Consider the following 13,661-nt stretch of genomic DNA (forward strand, 5'->3'; position numbering starts at 1 on the left):
TAATTGCTTTTGCAATATATATTTTTGGGTTGAGAATACATGCGCTGCTTTTATAAATGTTTACAAAATAGATACAAGTACTTAAAAATATATTCTACGTTGAGTTGTACCACTGGCATATTTTCCTGTAGCTTGGTAACTACTATTTACATGGGTATTGTAAACGCGAATCCTGTTGATAGATCTATCGGGCCTGACAACCCCAACCGGACTGGACGACCAGTATTCAACGGTTGCACAGTACTTCGTTTCGTGACTACACTTGGTACAGTGTAGTGAGATTTCATAATAAAGGGAATATGGGACGTTGATTAAATGTTAAGTATGGTTACCAAGTGCTCAACCACTTAGAATATTATTATTAAAACGTTTATGTATATGAAATCTTGTGGTCTATTAACATATTGAAATGATTATTACGATAAACCTATGAACTCACCAACCTTTTTGGTTGACACTTTTAAGCATGTTTATTCTCAGGTACGAATTAAGTCTTCCGCTGTGCATTTGCTCATTTTAAGGATATTACTTGGAGTCGATCATCGTAATGGGACCAAATGTTGATGACTTCGTCCAGGAGGATTAGGACGGGTCGTTTCATATTTGGCAATATTTAGTAATAATAAATATAAATATAATAATAATAATAATAAATATAATAATAATTATAAACGAGCTACAGATTAGGTAAAAACCAAAATTGAACTTAATTTGATTGGTTAAATTTTTTAATTCTGGTTCAGTGTTACAACTTGTAAATTTGGTTAAATTGAATTTATGAAAAAAATGGTAAAAGGTATATGGTTTTTACCTGTTCGACGGAAGGACGAGTAATTTGACTTCATATATTGATGTACGCATCTCAGCAGCAGAGATTTGTTTTCAACTCTTGAACTCAAGTACTAATATATTAATAAATCCAATACAACGTTAAAAATCTAAACAAAAATTGAAGATCGGAAATCAAATTTTCAAAATTGATTTTTATAATTATTTTAGCTAGATTGTGATTTATCACATTTTGATTTTCCTATCAAACTTCCAAAAATAAAAAATTAAAAATCGAACTCTTGAACACTCGATAGGTGTAAACTGACATGCATACAAATTTTTAAGATCTAGTGATCTGACTGAAAATTTTCATCTTTAAAAAACTACAGTAATATAAAGTTATCAACTGATTAATTTTGATCACAACTTAACGCAATTAAATTTGTTTAGTACGTTGTGTGTATAAATTTAGATTTGGAAGTTAATAAAAGAAACATTAGTTTGAGAGGAAACATTTGAAAGAGCACCAGGTGTCCGTGTCCTTGTACCAAGGTCAATTTTAGTGTTCAAAATGAACCCTGAAATTAATTAAAGTGATTAAAGTGAAGTGTCGTTCGGTGTTCATATTTAAGGTAATAATTTAAAAAGAAAAAAAAAGGAAGCAAACCCACCGTCGGGTGGGAGACATTGAAAATGGATGGTGGAATGGAAGCTAAACTGGTATCCATTTTTTCTCGGTGTCCTTGGTCGACGGTAAAATCAACTCCAAACACTGTGTGCTCTAGTTAGGTTTCATCAGTTTTCTAATTAAACATACATTAACTATGTATACTTTAAATTTCGTTACATAAAAGTTGATCTTAATTTATTCCTTATATAGTCAGTTTGCAACTAAAGTTACCGTGCATGTTACCATAATTATGAAATTTTTTAGTGACTAATTACTATGCATGCTTCACTCATTCTGAAACCTAATTACATTCGATATTATAAGCATGTGTATGTGTATTACTCATTACTGTTTAGTCTTTTCACATACATTTTTCCAAACTCATCAACTATCAACTATTATATGTATTTAATTACCACCTAACCTTTGTTTGAGTGGTATAGAGGTGAAATCCAACTTGGAATACTATTAAACCAGGTTCAATTCTCACTTCAAGCAGGGAGTTTTCAACCTTTGATGGTACTGTTAAAATTAATGCGATTTGTGAAGGTCTCCGGAGGGTTTTTTCCAACCTTCGATGATACTGCCAACATCGTCGTGAATTGGGTTTCCTCCTAACGCGCGTGTGGTTGAAAAATGAGAATAGAATATTCGATGTCGATATTGCTATATATATATATATATATATATATATATATATGGGGGAGAGATCAACGGATGAGCAAAATGGGGATAAGGAGATAAGCAGATCTCATCAACTTTAAAAAGAACGCGGAGGGGCAAATCAGTCATTTGGTAAATCAGATAAAAACATTTAATGGAAAAGAAAAAATAAGCATCTGATCGATATTTTCACTTCTTCAGTACAATTAGGGTTGCTGTTCTTCAAAACAATTAGGGTTTCTAATCCAAAATTGAACCGCAAACATCTTCAAAATCATCGTTTAGATGCAGAATATTCATCGTTCTTTGAGATTCATCACACGTTGTTAAAGTTTCAACTGAAAAGACCAACGAAGATTCATCTTTCAAAAAACTTGACAAACAATACGCAATCATCGTTCATTCATCGACTTTGTTTACTCCAGGTACCACCCTTCTTAAAATTTATGATATATTGATTGATACTATACTATAATCTTGTTTATTTAGATTGCTTGACGATTCACTGTACTTTCATGTTTGTTTCACTGTGAATTTTTGGATTAGGTTATATAGGTTCAGTTCATATTTTAATTTTGTATGGATATTAGTGAGATTAATATGAATATTATTAAAAAATTTGTACTTACATATCCAAATCTATATTCATATGTATGGGAATTCAGACTACACAGCCACAAATCTATCATGTTAATTGCAAAAGAGCAGTCATTTGTAACAGCCTAAATTTGTATAAGGAGTAGAATTTTTCAACGATCATTAAGCATTTCCTTCCAAAATCACACCGAAATTACATATGAATCTCCCAATAATTGATAAACTACTACACGAAAATCGTTCAGATGAGTGCATATTGATTAAGGATGAAATTAAATGATTGAATTGTTTCAAATGAAAACGACACGACTGAATCCTGCTTGAACACAGGATCATTTACGAATCTTCAAGATCAAATTAATCGAAATGCAACAGAAGAAAATTTGGGGGAGAACTAAGCATAGATGAAGAAATCTGACGTGCTATAACTAAGAGAGATTGATGAATCGCTGATTGTTCGGCAACATTCAGGTATAAATTAGCAATTAATTTTGTATTTAAAGTTTCTAACTAGTTACATAACTTGTTCATCCATTTTTCTGGAGCAGATTGTTGGTGATGATCTCTTTGTGACAAACCTAACGGTGATGGATGCAAATCCGAAGAAGCATGGCGAATTATGGAACTAATGAGTTGATGATTATTTTGAAACATTCAGGTATAATTTAATCACTGTTTTTTTTTTGTTTAAAGTTTGTACTTGTTACCTTGTTCATCTTTTTTTGTTCATTATTTTTGTCGTCTTCCAAGTTTGATAATTAGTGAAAGTGGTGTATAAATTAAATGTGTTCGATGAATGTTAACGTCACATTCCACTCTGAATACGAATTTCTTAATTAATTTACTTATCTTCTTCACATTCAGTGATGCTAACATATAAATAAGTAGAAGAATTAAATTTAAATTTAAAATATGAAAGAACACAATGAGCTGTAGATGTTGAAAGAGGTTTCAAGTAGTTATTTCTTGATAATAATTTTTTTTCTTCCTAACTTGTTTATATAATTTTGCTAATCAGCAACTGTCGCATCACCTCCAAGCACATCTCCAAGAGATGCACCACCAAGTCCTACATTGACCATGTCTTAAACCAAATTCACCAGGTAAACAAAATTTTCTTTTTCATAGTATTCATTATTATTCGTTACATTAGTATCAGGGATGATGATTTTCACCCAATTGATAAAATGGGTTGGTGTAGGTTGCTATTCAGATTGATAAAGTTTGCAAAAATGAAAACAAGGTCAACCCATTGAAAATTCACTCTTAAGTGTATTCAAATACTAAAAACCTCCTAAATTATAAATTTGTTAATGTATGTTTAAATACTTATCATAAATTTGTTGAAACATATCAAAAGGGTGTGATTGTACTCTAGTGCAGGGCAGATTCACTTGATGGGGACTGCTTGGGCTGCTTTAACCTCTCTATAGATAATGCTAATCTTATTGTCATTTAAACACACTTTGCTATATTGTATTGTTATCTTTTGAAAATCCTTAGCATGTGCAAAATAAAATGATTCATGGTAATATACTCACCTCTTGTTAGTTTCAAATTGATTCCTTCAGGACGTGCTGAATGTGTTAGGTTTGTAAAAAACCTTTTTTGGCCTGTGTTGGTACAATTTTTTTTTATTTTTATTTTTTCATTTTACTTCTTATTTATCAATCTTCTCAGGAGGTTCGCATTTAAGGCTTACATGTTACACATTGAGCACATTGATTTTTATACGAACATTTTGTTTAGTTATAATAATTTAAATGTGAACCACAGGTTGGGAACTCTGTAATGCAGTCAGTGTTCAAACAACATTAGCCACACAAGCAGGTGGAAGCTCCATAGCAGTGACGCATCAAACGCTACAAGTGTTCAGGAAACCAACCGGGATGCAATTATTACAATACCCTCTGCATTACATCCTAGATGCATCATATTTTTATCTATTATACATACCACCTCCTGCCATTTATCAGTTTTTGAGCAACGGTGTGTATCCCAACAACCTCAAGGTAGTTATCCATCTCCACAAGTGGAAACTCAAAAAGATCCACTTGCACAATACAAGCTTGGAAGTAATACTCGTAAATTGGGTCACATTGGAGTCCGAGGGTTCCTATGGCTTGTCTCCAGCAGCAGGTTATAATTCGAACCCAACTTCAACAACTTATAATATAAGCTCAAGTGAAGATCTTGGTGGGTCTCGGTTCAAGGAAAACAATGCTTATGACGTCCAGCATGGCCAGAATTAAGAATATTACGAAATTTACTATGATGCAGTTTTATGTAATTTTAGTAACAACCCATAACATTAACATTCATCAAATGTATGATAATAATCTCTAAGCATGTTAACATTCATTAGATGTATGATAACATAGAACACCCAGAATGTTAATATTCATTTGATGAACAGTAACTTTATGTAATTTTAGTAACAATCAACACCTCATAACATAAAACACCCAGAATGTTAATATTCATTTGATGAACAGTAACTTTATGTAATTTTAGTAACAACCCATAACATTAACATTCATCAAATGTATGATAATAATCTCTAAGCATGTTAACATTCATTAGATGTATGATAACATAGAACACCCAGAATGTTAATATTCATTTGATGAACAGTAACTTTATGTAATTTTAGTAACAATCAACAACTCATAACGTTAACATTCATCAGATGTATGATAATAATCTCTAAGCATGTTAACATTCGTTAGATGTATGATAGCATAGAACACCTAGAATGTTAATATTCATTTGATGAATAGTAACTTTATGTAAATTTAGTAACAATCAACACCTCATAACGTTAACATTCATCAAAATGTATGATAATAATCTCTAAGCATGTTCACATTTATTAGATGTATGATAACATAGAACACTTATAATAATAATAATAATAATAATAATAATAAATCTCGTTAACATTCATTATTATGCATGATAACATATTAAATAATACTAAATATAAAAAAATCACAAATAATTAATGTTTATCATTGTTAATATCAATACATTGGAAAAAATAAATAAAAAGAAATTAATAATTAATATAAATTATTGTTCATATGATAATCTTTGACCAAAGAAAGTTTCATATGTATGATAAATCACTTATAATTACTAATGTTTATCATCATGGATACATTTACTTTGAAGCATTTAAAAATAAATAACATCTAAATTAATATAAATTTATTGTTCATATGATAATCTCTAATAAAAGGATTCATCAAAAGTATAATAATAATCTCTAAACCCGATAACATTCATTAGATGCATGATAGTGATAAATATAAAAAAAAAAAAAAAAAAAAAAGATAAAAAAAAAATTGAATATAATAAATTGTAATATATTTTACATTGTGTGCAATATGACACCCATTTGACCCACAACACACTTTGACACCTGTACAGCCCAATTTGACCGTTTTTAACTTCCATCTTGAATTTAATATTTTAAGGTGCTGCTTTGGCATTTGATTTGTTGTTCTTAAGAGCGTCTCTTAGTTGTTTCTCAGTCACGACCTGTTCATTAGACCGCTTGGCATCAAGTAAACCAATGAATGTTGCCTTCGTACAATGCAGGGGCATGACATTCTCAAAAACAATCCAGTATAACGACAAATGAACAGACCTAAAATATATATAAAAAGATCACAATATGAATATGAATATGAGTACTATATGATAAGTGATACCCAATGACCGCATAACATGTGAATCTCTTAAAGATCATAATTAAAAAAAAAAATAAAAAAAAAATAATTATGTCAAACAAAATACCCTGGACTTCCAACTGAGTACAATGTGGTGATGAAGTAAGGAATGTAAATGGCACCCCAAATAGGAACCTCAACCTTAGGGACCAAGATCGTGACATATCTTCTTAAACCAAATGAATTCATCAATTTTATTTTGATAAAATAATAGATAGTAGATCAAAGCACAAAACCTTATGGGATTGCGATATTGGATCACCATATGATATCTGGTGCACTACCATACTCTGTAAAAAAACAAAACACGCATCCTCACTTGCATATTTTGCTACCTATATTGGGATCATGAACTGCCACATGTTGACATGAGTTTGACCCAAATATGTATAAAGTTTTGTCGATATTCAGTTTCTTCAGAGACCTAAAAACCCAAGAAGCTTCCTTTTGATTGCCACTTGCAATAGATTTCATTGACTCATAATCACCTTCAGACCCACTCGAATAGTTCTCAATGTGGTTTTTAATCTGTAAAAAAAAACATATGCGTTTGAACAGGCTGTGTGTGCTTTTATGGCAGCAAAAGAAACACCACACAACTATGACTACAAGTCTATAATAAAATAAACACATACAATAAACACCACACAGCTATGACTACACCAATCATATATATAACTGTGAATATACATCAATTTTGTAAGCAAATAAGAAACAAGTATTCATTAGATTCAAATTTTAATAGAATCATATAACTAGATGCAACAAACCAATTACTATAAAAATCACGAAGACTCGATTTCGTTCATGACTTCTCATAACCATTGTATTTGGCTTTATATTGCAGTAAAACCATTCATCTTTTCGAAGCAGAAAAACAAACACCAAACTTCCCATGAAATTCATTCAGGACAAAGCAAGTAAGAGTACAATGGCCTTTTCACAAGAATTTGACACAAAAAAGGTAATTCAAAATAATTTCTTGACCATATTCAATGCACATTGCTATACATATGCTAAGTCAATTTGCTTATAATTGGAGTGATTTGGATTGTGTGTAATCTCAAATTCACATGGGTGTTAGCCAGAAAGTTAAACTATTTCCTTTTTAAAAATAAAGTTAACTAGTCATAAAAATAATGATAAAAACATAGTAAAAACGAACACGAAGCAAAAAAAAAAAAAAGATATAACATTCAACATCAAATACCTCTTAGCTTCTTGAGGTTCTCAAATCACTGTTGTACCTGTCCTACAAAAGGAAAAAAATAACACATAAGAAAATGAGCTTCAAATACAGATGAGCTGCTAAAGGCTGCAATTTCCAAAATATATTGCTTGTCAGACCTGGGACTTTTTGTGGATACAATCACATGTTTGCATATCGAGGCCATTGTGCTGCACTATGGATTTAACATGGCCCTTTCAGTGTTGGATGGTTTCAACATCGAGGCCATTGAGCTTCATTATGGATTCAGCGTGCCCTTTTAGTGTGTGAAGCTCCCTCAACCTACACAATTCTGAATATGAAATCAATGATTGTTCGTAACAGTTATATTGGGTAATATGTTGTTCAGGTCCAAATGAGCGGGTCATTTGACGTCCTAAACATTTCATCTACTTCATTTATAACTATAAAAAATAAAAAATATAACATTAAAACAATATCTAATTTACTTTAATAAATTATTTTAAAACGCTAAACACATTTAAATGATACTTAGACAGATTGTACATATCGTAAACCGAATTCAGCTACTGATCAAACACACAATCTATGTCCAACTGATAGACTGATCATTGTTATCGGCAAAAACGGTTATCAAAGGGAGGTTTTAAAGTAAAGTCAAGTTATATTTTTTTCCTAGTAAACTGAACTCAGTACCAATTTAGTCAAGTAACAGAGATGAATTTATTATAGAAAAAGAAAAGACATTTGATTTAATTTTCAAGTAACAAAGATGAATTAGCAATAAAGAGACCACTTAAGAAGTTTTTTATTACCGACGAATCAAAAACTTCATTCTTATCTTTTCTTTCCAGATGAGAGTGATTCTGTGATCTCTATAATGCCTGCATTTAGTCAAACCAGTATGAATTTATCAGCATATTGTTTCTATTTCTAGATATTCAATTTAGTTAAAATTTTGATAGTTTTGACTTTTAAGTCAAACTGATATAGTGATATGAATTACAATCTAAAGGCAAACTTCACAGTTGTTATTGGCTATATAATATCTAGAAGTAAATAGGTAATACAGGGACTTTTAGCAAGTAAGCCAAATTGTTACTATTAGGAGTATGTTCCGATGGGACTCGAATATTAACTGGTCTTACCAAAAAAGTCAAAATTGGGCCAGAAAGTAGTAAAATATTACCTTCAGCCTGACTAACTTCATCTGAAGTTTTCGATTCTTGATTATTGTAACCCTTCGTTACAGTTGACTTTCATTGACCATCGATGAATTTTCACGAGGAGAGTACTTGTAATTTGGAAAAGATAGAAGCTTTCCTAGACTTCTTGAATGACTCTCTACTAACAATTTATCCAGTAAGTCTTATGCCATACTGGATACCAAAACAAAGTACACTAATTCAGATGACCGGTGAATTTACTAGAAAATCATCATTGCTAATGCACCATGTGTCATCTGAATACATACTAATCTGATACAAATCCTGTAAAGTAAGAACCTGGGGCAAAAATCATCACAAATCATAAATAGTTGTAATGACAGAGTAAATTACGTCTTGTTGTAACCTAACAAAAAACATATACGACTCACCGGAAAGAGGTCATGACTTATTTCAGTCACGCTATTCTTTTTGGCTTTTTGATATATAGCCTGAATGAATGGGATTACAGCTTCTTATAGACAACTAACAAAATGATAAAAATTCAAAATCTAGAAATCGGTTAGCAACAGAAGCTATATACAATCATATAAAAAATGCAAAAAAACGATTAGAAAAAGTCAGCTTACAAATTCAAATAGAAATTACTCAAAATATCTCTAAGTACGATAACATTCATCAGATGTATAATAACAATCTCTAAGTACGATAACATTCATCAGATGTATGATAACATATTAAGTGATAAATTAAAAAAAAAAATCACTAAAAATTAATTTTTATCATAAAAATAACATTGAAGCATTAAAAATAGAAAAATAAATCAATAAATATCGATATATTATTCATATGATGACATACTAAGTGATAACATACATTGATTGAGATAACATTCATTGAATGCATGTTATCTGATAACATTCACTGAATGCATGTTATCTGATAACATTCACTGAATGCATGTTATCTGATAACATTCGTTAAATGTATGTTATCTGATAACATTCGTTGAATGTATGTTAACTGATAAATAACATTCATTGAATGTGTGTTAACTAATAGCATTCAAATGTTAACATTCACTGTGAATGTAGTGATAACACTGAATGTTAAGTGATAACACTGCTACATCAGAATGCATACCTTAATTGTACAAGGTGAGCTCACTCGATCTTGGCAAAATTATAATTGATGTTTTTACTCGAATAGATCAAAAGCTGCCCAATTTTCACATTAAAATAATCTTTAAAAAGTACCTCAAATGTCTATAAACAAAACTGTAAAATTTTGACATGTTCTCCATTAGCTTATGTTACATATCAGAATCAAGAATTTGCATCCCGAGTAAAGTATATCACCATATCCACCAATTTCATTTGAGTTGCAAACGATCGTGGCACGTTTTTTATACTCATATGCAAGCATTCGAGCTGTCCAAGTAATATACAACAACAGGTCAATACAAAAAATCTTGAATCATACACCATATATGAGAGATTAGAAGTACCGATTTAGCTCACAAAATAATCAACAGAGGAAAGTCCGAGAGTATATTCAACCAGTTCGTGCCTGCATCTCTCCCCTAGGGTTTATGCTTACGTTACCGTTACTAGGTCAATACAAGCAGACCCAGCCCACCTATAACTGTTTTGACCCAATACGCAATACGGCTGACCGACCCAATTTGCCACTGTCGGTTCAAAACAGAAAAATGCATGTGTAAAATGTTAACGAAGTGCATTCAAGTTTGCCTATGAAATAGTGAGAATGACATAAAAACAAATTCTAGCTATTAAGTAATCAGAGGCTTATTCATTAATTAAGATCATAGCTAATTATGTGATCAGCTGTTTAGGCTATTCCTGATACATTCATAAACTTCCAGTGGAATATGTTCACCCTTCAATTTTATCAAAAATTAAGTAAAAATTCAAAGTTCCTAAAGAGAGCTACATAATCAAGATGAATATTTTGTAAGTCAGTATGTTTAGGCCCTCTATCAATCTTTCATTATTATGAAATCAACAAGATTCATTAGCAATTACAACAATAAGTCAATAATATAAAAATGCTTAACGATTTCACTATAACATTCACCATGAGATTATAAAAAGAATACAAATTTAAATGGAGTTGTGTTAATTTACCGTTGTCATCTTCTTCTATGTACGATCCGATTATCGATTTTTTTTTGTTTAATAGACAAATCTTCCTTCATTTTTCAATTGAAACTACAAGAACCTTTGACGATCTCCTTACTGAATCTCGAATATGTAGCACGTACATGATGAATTTGATGATGTTTGTGCTAAAAACCCTAAATTCTGAATCAATTCATAAAATAGTCGTAGTTTCACCCGTCTTTTTGATGAATTTGAGCGTTTAATCGATTCGGTATTGAAACCCTAGTTTGAAGAAGTAGCTTTTAATTCGATCCATAAGTGACAATTTGTAGCTCTAGATTTACGCAATATAATTTTCCCAATGAAAGAGACGAGCTGCAAATAAATTATGTAATAGACCAAACTACCCCTCTCCTTGTTGACAGAATACAACGCAGGATCACCAAGATAAGATGGAGAGGAGGTTGATGACAAAAGATGAACGATTAGATCAGTGCTTATCCCCTTATCCCAATTTTGAAGCTTAGCGCTAAATCTCTGACCTATATATATATATATATATATATATATATATATATATATATATATATATATATATATATATATAATCAAAAGCACTTTTTTGGTGAAAGTGGGGGTAAGTAATTTTTTTTCTTCGTTTTTTAAAAAGCTTTGTTCACGAACATTATAGATTAGATGAAAATATGAACATTTAAAAAAGACACTTTGTGATGAATGTCATTATTTTGGCGGAAAAACGCTCGAAGAAAAAAATAAAAACATTCAATGCATTGAATGTTTTGCTGCTAATTTTTTTTCTTCAAGGGGTTAGAAATTAGGGGTTATAAATTAGGGTTTAGCTATTAGGGTTTTGGGTTTAGAAATTAGGGTTTATAAATTAGGGTCTAGATTGAATATTTCAACACGAACGGTTTAGAGTTTAGGGTTTAGGGTTTTGGGTTGAGGGTTTACGGAGTAAACACTTCACACAAGATGAAAACAAAACGATGCAAATAAACTCAGCAGCAAAACATTCAATGCATTGAATGTTTTATTTTTTTCGAGCGTTTTCCCGTCAAAATAATGACATTCATCACAAAGTGTCTTTTTTAAATGTTCATATTTTCATCTAATCTATAATGTTCGTGAACAAATGTGACGATTGCCCCAAATCCATATGGACAATACGTCATTCATTGATTTCATTGCGAGGTATTTGACATCTATATGATACGTTTTGTAAACATTGCATTCTTTTAAAAAGGCACACCATAAATGAATATTTAAATTAAAGGTTTTCGACATCTGATGAATTCTATATATAGACAATCACCGTAAATAATAGTTTACAATAGTACTTCCATTTACAATGCAGTCAAAATAAGATACATGGTGATAATTTGGTGAATGCAACGTTTCCTTGAAAAGTATGTCATGTAAGACTCCATGCACATAGCTTGTCTAACATATAAGCAACAGCGGAAGACTTCTAGGAAATCTGAGAATAAACATGCTAACAAGTGTCAACACAAAGGTTGGTGAGTTCATAGTTTTAATGTTTCGCATAATCTGTGTATAAAGGTGGATCACAAGATTTCAGTTGTTTCATCCAGAAACGTTTATCAAAATATTCTACAAGATTGAGCACCCTGGTAACTAAACTTAACGTATATATAATTTGTACCCTTTGTATAATCATCTTAATAATACACGCAAACCAACGTGTACGCTTCTCAAATAGCATACGTCCGTTAAAAGGCTAGTGCTCTAGCTCGGACGGGGATATCAAGCCCTATAGATCCATATACTACTACTCGCGCCCACCAGTTCTTATAACTGGCAGTTACTAGTTACCAAAGCTAAGGGATTTTCGGTTCAAACTCAGTGTAGAATTTAGTATGTACTTGTATCCATTGCGTTTAAAATAAAGTGCATGTATTCTCAGCCCAAAAATATATATTGCAAAAGCAATTAAAAAGGGATCAATGAAACTCACCTTAGCAGCACATAAAGTTGTTCACCAAAACGTGACCGAAACTCGGAATATCAAATAACCGTAGATCTCAACCTAGAGAACATATGTTGGTCAATAAATGTCTATCAAGCTAGGTCAGGTCATAGTGTATAACAATCCTAATGCTCGAGATCGACATACAAAAGTTATCCAAAGTCGTTTCAAAAAGTCAATTTTGACAATAGTTCAACAAAACGAGACATACCTTATATAAGGATTCATTTACTCGGTTGGTAATATTCAAAAATCCAATTTATCAATCTCGTAAACAAGTTGTTTAAATCTTAATTGTAGATTCAAAAGCAATTTCAATTAACGTTAATCATAATTCAGTTGATCATATCTTTTAATCCGTTCATCGAAATTATTCGATATCTAAATGAAAAGTTATTGATTTTTCGCCAGCTTTCCAAAAACATGTATATCATATACCTTTTACCAGTAATATATGTATTTACTTCGTGATTCATCATAACTGTTTAACGACAAAATTTAGCATACAAGCATGCATAAATATATATACTCGAGCACTAGACATGGATACACAATTAATGTATAAAAGATAAAATATGAGTGCTTACGTATCAATATTGAGATTTAATATTGTAGGAAAGTACGTAGACGCAACAGAGATGATAAACACTAGATTTGATTCACAAATATACCCTCGAACATTACCCATAACCTCCTTGACAATAACCCATAATTTCCTTAGCTCTATCCCGCTCAAAAAC

The 13,661-nt window shown here is 31.2% G+C and overlaps 2 long non-coding RNA genes across 8 annotated transcripts; one reads left to right on the plus strand and one right to left on the minus strand.

Annotated features, from left to right (window-relative positions):
* Positions 1-2,252: 2,252 nt before the first annotated feature.
* Positions 2,253-5,085, plus strand: LOC139858384 (uncharacterized). Of its 2 annotated transcripts, XR_011762922.1 has the most exons (5): positions 2,253-2,529; positions 3,032-3,172; positions 3,250-3,359; positions 3,720-3,804; positions 4,478-5,085. It is a non-coding gene; the product is annotated as an uncharacterized lncRNA (long non-coding RNA). The 2 variants fall into 2 exon arrangements; XR_011762921.1 differs by having other exon boundaries at positions 3,720-5,085.
* A 955-nt stretch (positions 5,086-6,040) lies between these two features.
* Positions 6,041-11,413, minus strand: LOC139857187 (uncharacterized). 6 transcript variants are annotated; one of them, XR_011762380.1, is made up of 9 exons: positions 10,938-11,413; positions 9,934-10,480; positions 9,222-9,315; positions 8,814-9,129; positions 8,440-8,508; positions 7,783-7,955; positions 7,646-7,687; positions 6,672-6,963; positions 6,041-6,353 (listed from the first exon to the last, which is right to left on the minus strand). It is a non-coding gene; the product is annotated as an uncharacterized lncRNA (long non-coding RNA). The 6 variants fall into 6 exon arrangements; XR_011762377.1 differs by having other exon boundaries at positions 6,503-6,963; XR_011762378.1 differs by lacking the exon at positions 6,041-6,353 and having other exon boundaries at positions 6,362-6,963; positions 9,934-10,220; positions 10,311-10,480.
* Positions 11,414-13,661: the final 2,248 nt, after the last annotated feature.

The sequence above is a fragment of the Rutidosis leptorrhynchoides genome, chromosome 7 (assembly GCF_046630445.1).
Source record: "Rutidosis leptorrhynchoides isolate AG116_Rl617_1_P2 chromosome 7, CSIRO_AGI_Rlap_v1, whole genome shotgun sequence".
NCBI lineage: Eukaryota > Viridiplantae > Streptophyta > Magnoliopsida > Asterales > Asteraceae > Rutidosis > Rutidosis leptorrhynchoides.